The 10,217-nt window shown below is 42.5% G+C and overlaps 1 long non-coding RNA gene across 1 annotated transcript; it reads right to left on the reverse strand.

The window, feature by feature from the left end:
- Positions 1–262: 262 nt before the first annotated feature.
- On the reverse strand, positions 263–5,255 carry LOC104872759. Its single transcript, XR_783276.1, has 3 exons — positions 5,175–5,255; positions 4,854–5,007; positions 263–453 (listed from the first exon to the last, which is right to left on the reverse strand). It is a non-coding gene; the product is annotated as an uncharacterized LOC104872759 (long non-coding RNA).
- Between the last annotated feature and the right edge of the window lie 4,962 nt (positions 5,256–10,217).

The following is a 10,217-nucleotide window of genomic DNA, read 5'->3' on the forward strand; positions in this document are numbered from 1 at the left end:
AAGATCTTGAGTTTGAGGCCAGCCTGAGTTACACAGCAAAACCTCACCTAAGAGGGAGGAGGCATACGTGATTATCATGATTCTCTAATGACCAGTGTCTGTTATAGGAAACAATTCTTTCCACATCATTTTTGACCATTCATACCACAAACACACAAGGAATTTAGAGGATTTAAATAGACAGTGAAGGAAAAAAGCACACGAGATGAATTTCACTTTAACAAAACCATATTATGATCAAGTGTTAAGATTTGTTCCCCGGTGAAGGCAGTTTGCAGGCTGTCTGTAGTCAAGTTGAGACCAGGTTCTGGCACTGTCCCCAATATTGCTTGTGGTTTCAGAATTCTGCCTCATAATGAAATCGGGTGTCCAACTTCTGTGTAGTGAGTTTACATTAGGCTTTGCATTTCATTATCAATTAAGAATGCGCTGGCAACGGTTGGCAAGAAACTCCTGCTTGGAACAAAGTAATAGGGACATTTTATTATTATTAAAAGTGCTTGTATTTCAGCCTTACTTTCATTCAAATCTGTCCAGAGGAAAAAGAGGACTTTGTATTCTGCACAAAAGTTTTACACATCAGGGATTACTATAGCTTCTTGGTGTTATGGCCTATTTACATTCCTTATATCTCACTCCATGAATTTTTCTGTAACTTGTAGGAAATCCTTAGCATTCATTCTTATTCCAGAGACTTTAAAATCCAAGCTAAGCAAATAAAGTTGACAAGAGTCGTTCCTCTTTCCCCAATTCCATTTATTTATTATCTATCTATCTATCTATCTATATCTAGTAAGCAAAAGGTAGAGCACAAATTGAGGGTGTGGCTTTGTTTCCCTTATTCTTGAACTGGCAGGGAAGCCCTAGGAGGTGTGGCTACCTCCTAGGTTAACACTGTGCACAATTCATGGCTCTCACCAAGAATCATCAACAGTCCAGGGCAGAGTCTCACTTTTCACTTAACTTGTGAGAGAATGAAGAGACTCTGTCAAGGCTCAGAAAAGGCTAACAAAGCATGAGGTCTTCAATGGGGTGAACTTATATAAAAGCATACGTGTGAGCACGTCAAGCCTTTCCCACAAGTAGGACCCAATGCAGGGACCAGCGAGCACTCAGTCTGTGAACCTTTATGTATTGCGAAGCAACAGTGTGGAGGCATAAAAGTAGTTTTACTGAAATGAGCCAAGTTATGGGTTATGGGAATTCTCTTTAGCTTTGCTAAGATCAAAATATGTACCACTGCTAGGTGTGATCGCATGTGCCTGTAATATCAGCTGCTTGGTAAACTGAGGTAGGAGGATTACAAGTTTGAAACTAGCTTGGGCAATTTAATCAAATCTTGTCTCAAAAATATGCCCCGCTCTCTAATTAAAAAAGCAAAATTGTATATAGGCCAAATACAACATAATAGTAGTAACATATGATCTTAGGGCTCCTATTTTGACACTTGATATAAATTCAAGCAAATGAGTTCTCAGATCTGAGCTACTTACCTGGGAGTCAACCCCAGGTACTAACTCAGTCCCACATGGGAGGAGTTTCCTTCTGGTGTCCTTGGGGTGTGACAGGCATGGCGGAGTGGAAGAACAGGCTAGCTCAGGTTCCAGATTCAGGATTATAGGTTGGGGAGATCTCTCTCTCTGCCTTTTTTTTTTTTTCCTGTCACTAAGGATTTAACCTGTCACTGGACTGGGGACAGAGGAGGTCCTGCCAAAAAAGAGGATGGGAACAACTCACCTGACCCATGGGGTAGGTAGTAGATAGATTACAGACAAGCATTTTAGGATGAGTCAGTGAGAGGCATAAGTAGATTTATTAGGCAAAATCAAAGCTATACAGACTGAAAGAGAGAGAGAGAGTTCAGCAGAGAGGAGAGGCTATGCACTGTTTTGCAGGGTGTGCTCAAGACAGGTGACCTAGGATGTGTGTTCCCATTGTCTGTCAGGCTACCCTTAGTGGGCTAAGTCAGAACCAAAGCATTTGCATGTGTTTGAAGTTTAGAGATACAGTGCCCAATTAACAGTGCTGCTTCCTTAAAGGCAGAAGTCTGTGGAACTTTTGAATGTACAGTAGCTAAGAGCTGTAGGCTTCATCTGGAGGTAGAAAGCACAGACCCAATGTACAGGTTTACTGTATCTTTAAGACCCTTGAGAATTGAGAATTTTGGAGCTGAGGTTCCTGGAAGGGAAAAAAAGGGCATTGTAATTTTGGGTAACTGATTGTGTCCTGAAGTGGCAGTTTTCTTAAGAATACATTTTTAAAATAACAATTTTCTTCATCTTTTGCACCTATCTTTATTTCTTCTATCCTACCTCCAACCCAGAGCCTTGTGCTTGTTAGGGAGGTGCTCTGCTACTAAACCACAACTCTAGTCATTTTTTGTATTTTATATTGAGACAGGCTATCTTCAAATTTGTGATCACCCTGCTTTGGTCTCCACAGTGTCTGGAGTTACGGGAGTGCATCATGGGACAGGTGAGGGGAGACCTCTTGGCGGACTCTCCGATCTTATCAGCAGAAGCTAACACACATGTGCATGAAATAATGCTAGCCCTTGAATTTCTACCTTCTGGTGGTAACGGACACATAAGCAAGTATATCTCAACCATTCTAAAAGGTGCCCTGTTGTACAGTGTAGTAACAAAATGGAAAAGCCCGACAGGCGCATAGTATGCTACCTGTCAGGCATGTTTGCAATGCTGACCCCCACCTTCATCTCCCTTTATGAATTTTCCTTTAAAAACTGGGCATGGTGGTGCATGTCTGTGATCCCGGTGGTCTGGGAGGCTAAGGCAGGAAGATCACAAGTCTGAACCCAACTTGGGTAACTCAGTGAGACCCTGCCTCAAAAATAAAAAGTAAAAAGGGGCTGGGAAGATAGATCAAGGCAGAGGCCCTGGGTTCAATTCCCAATACTGAAAAATAAAATTCCTTTAAAAAGTTAAAGCTTAAAAAAATATATTACCAGGTCTGACTTGCCTATTTTTCAACTGTCTATATACCACACTCCTACGAAGTATGTGTTCCTTTCTGACTGCTGAGAATAAAGAATCAGAGGCTAATGAGGTTAAATAACTTGCTCTGAGCCACACTACCACGGTGACCATAGAAGCTGGACTTCGCTTTTCCATTGCACAGTGAAGCCAGGAAAATTTCCTCAGGCTTATGACCATAGATTTGTCAGGTTGGAAGGGACCTTAGAAGATTAACATATCCAACTGTCTCATTTTACAGATGAGTGACTTGCTCCTGACACCTAATCATTTCTCTTTTCCTTGTGCTATTTCAAAATCATAGTTACGTTTGCAAGATCAATGATCAGAAGCGAACCGTTTGTCTTTTGGGTTGTATTTCCATCTTATGCCTCCACCTTCATTGCTTTTAGATTTAGCTAGATTTGTTTTGGACCCTTGGGTGTTGGCCCTTGCTGATTTTTATTTCTGGGACAAGTGGAATGCAAGTCTTTGAAATGACAATGACTTTGCTTCTGCAGCAGGGTGAATGTCTGCTGAATTTAGAGGGAACCAGAGATCAAAGCAGAAGGGCATGGTAGATGTTAATGTAGATGATGGTCTTTGACCAAACAACCCAGAGAGGGCAAGGAAAAAGGCTATAATTTAAATAGATGGTGGGGCCTCCTGTGGTTTGTAACATCACTGGAAACCCAAGAAGGGACTTATTTTTATGCAATTTGGATTTAAAAAAAAAATTGACTACACAAAGCTCAAGGATTCTTTCAACATTAAAAATGCTTATTTCAGCTAAAGTACTAATCAGGGTTGTTATTTCCCTTTTTAAAAATTTCCCTTTTTTCTTGAATTTCATTTTTATTTCCTACATAGTTTCCATCTTCTAATCTAGCTCCTACTTTCCTGTGATTTCTTTCTACAGATAACTACTTCATTTCAACATAGATACAGTAATTGCCACCATATCTGTAAATTTCACGGTGTGATAACAACAGGAAGAATTGATTTTGCAATTGAAATCTGGTCACCATAGGAAAAAAATCAAGATATTTCTTCTTTTTTTTTTTTGAGGCAGGATCACTGGCTTTAAACTTGCTATGTACCATAGGCTGCATGTGGTACACTCCTGTAATCACAGCTACTTGAGAGGCTGAGGCAGGAGGACTGCTGGGGATGTAGCTCAGTGGGAAGGCTCTGGATTCAATTCCTCCTATTACAAAAAAAAACAAACAAACAACTTTCTTATGTAATTTAGACAGCAGAAATATCACTGGAATATTTTCTGTACAAAAATTTTTCTTTCCCAAAAAGAAGTACATTGAGAAATCACAGTAACCAGTTTGGCCTATGGTAAATCTTATTTCTGCTTTGCACTTAATAGGTGTGTTAGACTGTTACCCTATTTAGGAGTCCTGAAGTCTCCTTCCAGAGATGATTTCTAGATTCTTCTTGTCTTGAACAAAGAATTGGACAAAACAAACTCAAACAACAGTGAGCTTTTACATTTCTACAGGTAGGAAAAGAAACGCTCTACAGAGCAAAGTGGAACCAAGTAAAAGTAGGAAAGTATACTCTAGAGCGGTGGTGGTGAACCTGTGGCACCAGTGTGATTTGTTCTTATTTTAAGACAGAAGATGTTAAGGTGTGAGTTTTTCTAAACTAAAACTTTAGCTTAATTCAGGTTTGACTGCAGTGTAGGCCCTTCATGATAAATAAGTGGGTTTGCGGTTGCAGTTCGGGGACTCGTTACCAAAAGGTTCGCTATCACTGTGTGTACAGTGTGAGAGCAGACTGTTGTGAAAGAGAGACCACAGCAGCCCAGGGCTCAGAGGCAACTGCTGTCTTGTCCCTCCCACTCCTCAGGCTGACCCTACACCATCCTACCGGAAACTTGCTCCGGCCCAACCCGGACTGAAGACAGCCCTTTCCGATTGGCTGGTCCATAGGCGGGGCTTCGGAACGGTTCAGCTCTTACGTCCTGGAACCTTGTCATTACCAGCGCAGGCCCTGTCCTCCAGCTCCGCCACGGTCGAATCTCCTGCTTGGGAATGGAGAAGTTATTCTGTTTGAATTAATTTCTTTATCTATGAAATAGTGATGATAATCCCAACATCAAAGGCCGTAGAGAGAATTAAACAGAATCATGCCTTTCAATGTCTGCTATAAGACAGAAGCTGAAATGTTCATTTGCTACGCTCCACCTACTAGGTTCCAAGGAATCCTTGAAGGAAGTGGACAAAACCCCTTGCTGTAGCCATCTCCCTTTCTTCTCTGTGTCTCCTTTCCTCTGACTCTCTCAAAGAATTCATTCCTCTGGAAGTTCTGCCAGTCAACAATGACATTTTGCGCTTAGAATGCTTTTTTTTTTTTTTTGAATGAAACCAAAGAAAGAATGTGTGGTGGAATTTCAAAATTGTAGCTACATCACAACTTGGAAGTGCAGAAGAAGGAACTTTGCTTGCTCTGAACTGTCCTGGCTTCCCTCCCAAGCCTTTAATTTTTAGTTAGAAGGGGGAATAACATGAACTAAACAACTGGTTTAAAATATAGCCCTGGCTGGGGGTGTTGCTCAGTAATAAAGCATGTGATTAGCACACACAAGGCCCTGGATTCAATCTCCAGCACCCCCTTTCCTAAAAAAAAATTAGTCCAGTCCAGTGTTTATGCACTGTCCTGCCTCTGTTGACTAACAATGTTTAGGCTCCCAAACCCTTCCTCTGCTTGCCAGGGTGTGGGGGAAGGGAAGGTTTGTGGCTTGTGCAATGTCCTGGTGTTTGAGAGAAGTGATGTCCTCAGGCACAGCTTCCTGCCTCCTGTGCTCTTGTCCCTTTTCTGGTGTGGTGTGCTTGCCCTGTGGGTATTTATGGCCGATGCTTGGGTGGGTGTGTTTTGTGGCTGGTCTAGCGGGCTTTGGCCAAAGTCTGGTACAGTGCTCTAGCGGATGGATGGACATGCCCTCATTTCGGTTTCCCCTAGTGCCGCGGAGATCTCTATGAAGTCTGGCTGACCTCTCCTCTGGCATTGGCTTCACCAGTCTTTGACAAGAGAGAGGACAGCTCTTTCTGTGGTCTTGCTACATCCTTTTGCGGACCATCTACACTGCCTGGGGGAGGGGAGGCCTGTGTCCCCAGATGACTACCTCTTTCCAGGTCCACAGACTCCCTTTTCAGTAGTGACCCTGCTCTGTGTTTCAAGAAAAAATACCTCTGGGCCAAACTTGGGAAGGCTAGAGAAGAAACAATTAGATAATCTTTATCATTTCATATCACTTTATACCTCTCTCCCGACACACACAATACGTCACAATGTCCGGAACTAACAAAGGGCAGGTATTTGTTCCTAACACTATCTGGCTAAATCATAGCAGAAAGTTAGTTACCTTTTTTTTTTTTTTTTTTTTTTTTTTTTTTTTTTTTCCTTCTTCTTCACATTAATACAGCAGAACTCTATGATCTGAAGCTTCTGTGGGTGGTGGTGGAAGTACTAAGGCTCTATTAGGTTTTGGGATGCTGAAGTCTCCTGGAGGTGGTTTCTAGGTTCTTTCTGTCCTGAGCAAAGAATTGGTCAAGTGCAAACAGTAGCAAAGTAGGAAAATAAGCAAGCTTTGCAGAGTGAGTTTGGGCCAAGTAAAAGGAGGAAAAATACACCCTCCAGCCTGAGGGTGGGCTACCATGCAAGAGGAAACACACTGGCAAAAGCTCAGTGTTGTCTGTTCTTTTTATATCAGCCAGTCCTCAGGCTGCCATCAGGTCTAGGCCATGAGAAGTCCACATGCAGGACTTTGGGCACTGCTGTGCACATGTGTCCTGGGATTTTGTCATTAACAGGACGCACCTACTTCCCCAGCCAGTTTTGCCACACCCTGGCCTCCTGTGTCATTTCCCCCTGAGAGACACTTATGGTTGTAACTCAATGGCCCCTAAGCCTCATGAGTCTTAGGTGGGGCTTTTCAGAAGCAGCTAAATCCAGAGTGTGTGATGCTGAGATTAACGGTGCGTGATTACTATATCAGTCCACTGATTGGTTTGATACCACCCAAATCCTGGTAGTCTGGATAAGATAAAAGGGGCAGAAAGACACTTTTAAGGTTTCCTTGTTGCTTTGCTACCTTCTGGCCACCATAAGCCATTTCTCTTCTGCCAAACCACTCTGCCTTGGAGCCAGCCTATTATGGACTGTAAGCCAAATAAACTTTTCCTTCTTTAACTTTGGGGTTTGGGTATTTTGCCTCAGAAACAAGAGAAAAGAAACTAAAATGGACACATATCCCCGTAATTCTTTATGGGGTGCTGAGGGAGTGGAAATCTCTTGTCCTATATAGGTTCTTCCACCTAGATGAGGTTGTAGGCCTTACCTACTGGGGAGTCTGTGCTGTCCAACTACCTTGGGGTATTGTGGCTCACTGGCTGGGTTGGAGAAACAAAAATGTGTCAAGAGACAATGAGAAAAGAGTAACTACTGAGCTGTCTGTTCAAAGGGAGAAAGAAAGTGACTTTATGGCCAGGTGTGGTGGCCCACGCCTGTAATCCCAGCATTTGGGAGGCTGAGGCAGGGAGCATCACTGTGAGTTCAAGGCCAGCCGGACTACATATTGAGTTCCAGGTCAGTCTCAACTACATAGTGAGACCCTGTCTCAAAAAAAAAAAAAAAAAAAAAGTGACTTTACTATTATTTTGGGGATGTAGACCCCAAATATTAGGATCTAGTCACATATCCATACTTCTTGTGGGGGACAAAATATGGCAAAGAGGGAAATTAGATAAATTATCAGGAGCCCGAGAGCCATAGCCTCAGCAAGATTACCCATGTTATGGATCTAATTACAAATGGAAGCCTCGATAACAGGTGCCCAGTTAGGCTATGGTGAATTAGAGTCATTAGGGTCTCTTACTTATCTGCACCTGAAGCAGTGCTGGTGTCTTGCTTTCTGAAGAGGAGCTTCAGGTCTCCCAGAGGTTATCAGGAATATCAGGATCTTGGAGAGGCAGATCGCTGATGTCCTGCCGGCTTCATAGGTGTGAGAAATCATTTGTTCACAGGAGTGGCTAACTTCCGGGCCTATGAGATCCAGCATTATGCAGGCTTCCCCATAGGAGATGGTAATATTGGTGGACAGGGCCATTGTAGGTTTCCTTGGGCCTCTTTAGAGCAGGAAATGGGGGTTTTGGCTGGTGTAGCCCCTCTCTGGGACGAGGGACAGTCAGCCCTTCAGTGCCATGAGTCAGGTATATTGACTCCCTCACATTCAGAAGAAGGCCCAGGCAGTGGCTTGGTGCACACTCCTGTCCAATGTCCAGATTTCTTGCACTTGATCATCCTTGGATTTTCTCTTAGACAGGTTGGTTGAGTTTGAAGCATTGCCCACTGCAACAGCTCTAATTCTAGCTCTAATTCTCTTTTGACCTTTCTCCAGATCCCAGTTGCTGAACAGAGAAAAGGCCACGTCCAGCAGTTGGGTCTTTGGTGTCTGGGGTCCCATCTGAAGTTTTTTTTTATTAAACAGATGCAAGAGACCCATATCCCCCTGAGAGATAGATGGGGATCTGAGGACAGGATCATCAAAGACATCTCTTTCTTCTTTGGGACCACTCTAAATACCGTGGTTTCTGGGCTTTTCCTGAGACAAAGGGCCACAAATGCCTGACCTTCAAGGATTACACTCCATTTTATATGTTTTCAGCAGAAGCAGTATAACTGAAAAATACAGTATATCCCCGTGAGTTGCAGTTTAGAGTTCACACTCTCAGTTGTTGAGGATTTTTCCTTAGACTCTACCAAATAATTGTTTATGGAAACCTCTGCAATTTTGAGGAAACCAAGAATATCCTCAAAATTGTTTTTTTTTTTTTTTGGTGAGAAGTTTGCAAGCAGCCAATCCAAGAGCGTTATTCAGTTTTCCTTGCTGCTGATTGGCTGCTACTGTATAATCCAACTTGGGCAGATTCACCAGCATTCCAGATCATAAGAGATTAGAGATTGCTGTACCATGTGTACCATCTCCAGTGCTCTCACTTTTGTTCTTAAAGCCCTAAGATCCCTAAGATGCAGCAAAATGCCCTGCACCTTTGAATGCTTTAATAATACAGTATTTTATTAAATTAAATTACATAAACGTGGGCAACATAGTATATTTAGGGTTTAAACTATTTAACAATAGACATTTATAGGTGTTTTCTGGCCATATCTGAAATTCCCAACTTTCACAATTTACAGTTGCTCTAGGAATGTATCCCTTATGAATTTCAGGGGTCTACTATAGTGTCATAATTTAAACTGCTATCCCATACCTATCTCTTGCTATTTCCTACTTCATATTGAGCCCAAGCATTATTTTAATAGTAGATAACCTGCTAGGAAAAACACAGGCCATGTCCTTTCCCTCTTTCCTTCCACATGGTGAGAAAAACAAGAAACAATTCCCATGAGTGCCATGAGAAGAATCTTCCGAGTCCTCCAGTTTAAGGGAGACAGACAGGAAAAGGAGAAGGAGAAGGAGAAGGAGAGGAGGAGGAGGAAGAAAGAGAAGAAGAGGAGGAGGAAGATGAGGAGGAGGAGGAGGAGGAAGAAGAGGAATCTTTGTGGCATTTTAGAGAGAAAGAATGAAAAAACTGTACCCAAAAGGCCTTTCTGGCTCTCCTGGGTGGCTCACCAAATATGTTACTGGGTTTTGGAGTCTCCTTCTGGGGTTTCTAGGTTCTTTCTGTCCCGAGCAAAGAATTGGTCAACACAAGCACAAACAGTAGCAAAGTTTTATTACAGTTATTAGAAGTAGGAAAAGAAAGAAGCTCTGCAAAGCAAGTTTGGGCCAAGTAAAAGCACAAAAATAAACATACCCTACAGCATGAGGGCAGGCTGTGGTGAAGGGGCATGCTAGTGAGGGCTTAATGGTGACTGTCTCTTTGTGTATTGCCGACTCCTCAGGCTGTCAGGTCTAGGCCATCCTATTCAAAACCTACTCGAGTTCTCATGAGAAATCCATGAGTGTGGTTTTGGAAACTGTTTTGCATATGTTTACTGGGATTTTTGTAATGAACAGGCCATACCTACTTTCCCAGCAAGCTTTGCCATACCCTAATCTCCTATCTCAATAGAACAGTTTCAGTCTGGTGTTAAGTAAAGTGAATTTTAGATAAGACAAATGCCCCAAGGTCTTATTTGCCTGAGGAGTGTCTTAGTTATTTTTCTCATTGTTGAGACAAAATACCAAATACCCAAAGTTAAAGGAAGAAAGGTTTCTTTGACTCACAG

This window comes from Fukomys damarensis, unplaced genomic scaffold (assembly GCF_012274545.1).
Source record: "Fukomys damarensis isolate Sample0158 unplaced genomic scaffold, DMR_v1.0_HiC HiC_scaffold_33, whole genome shotgun sequence".
NCBI lineage: Eukaryota > Metazoa > Chordata > Mammalia > Rodentia > Bathyergidae > Fukomys > Fukomys damarensis.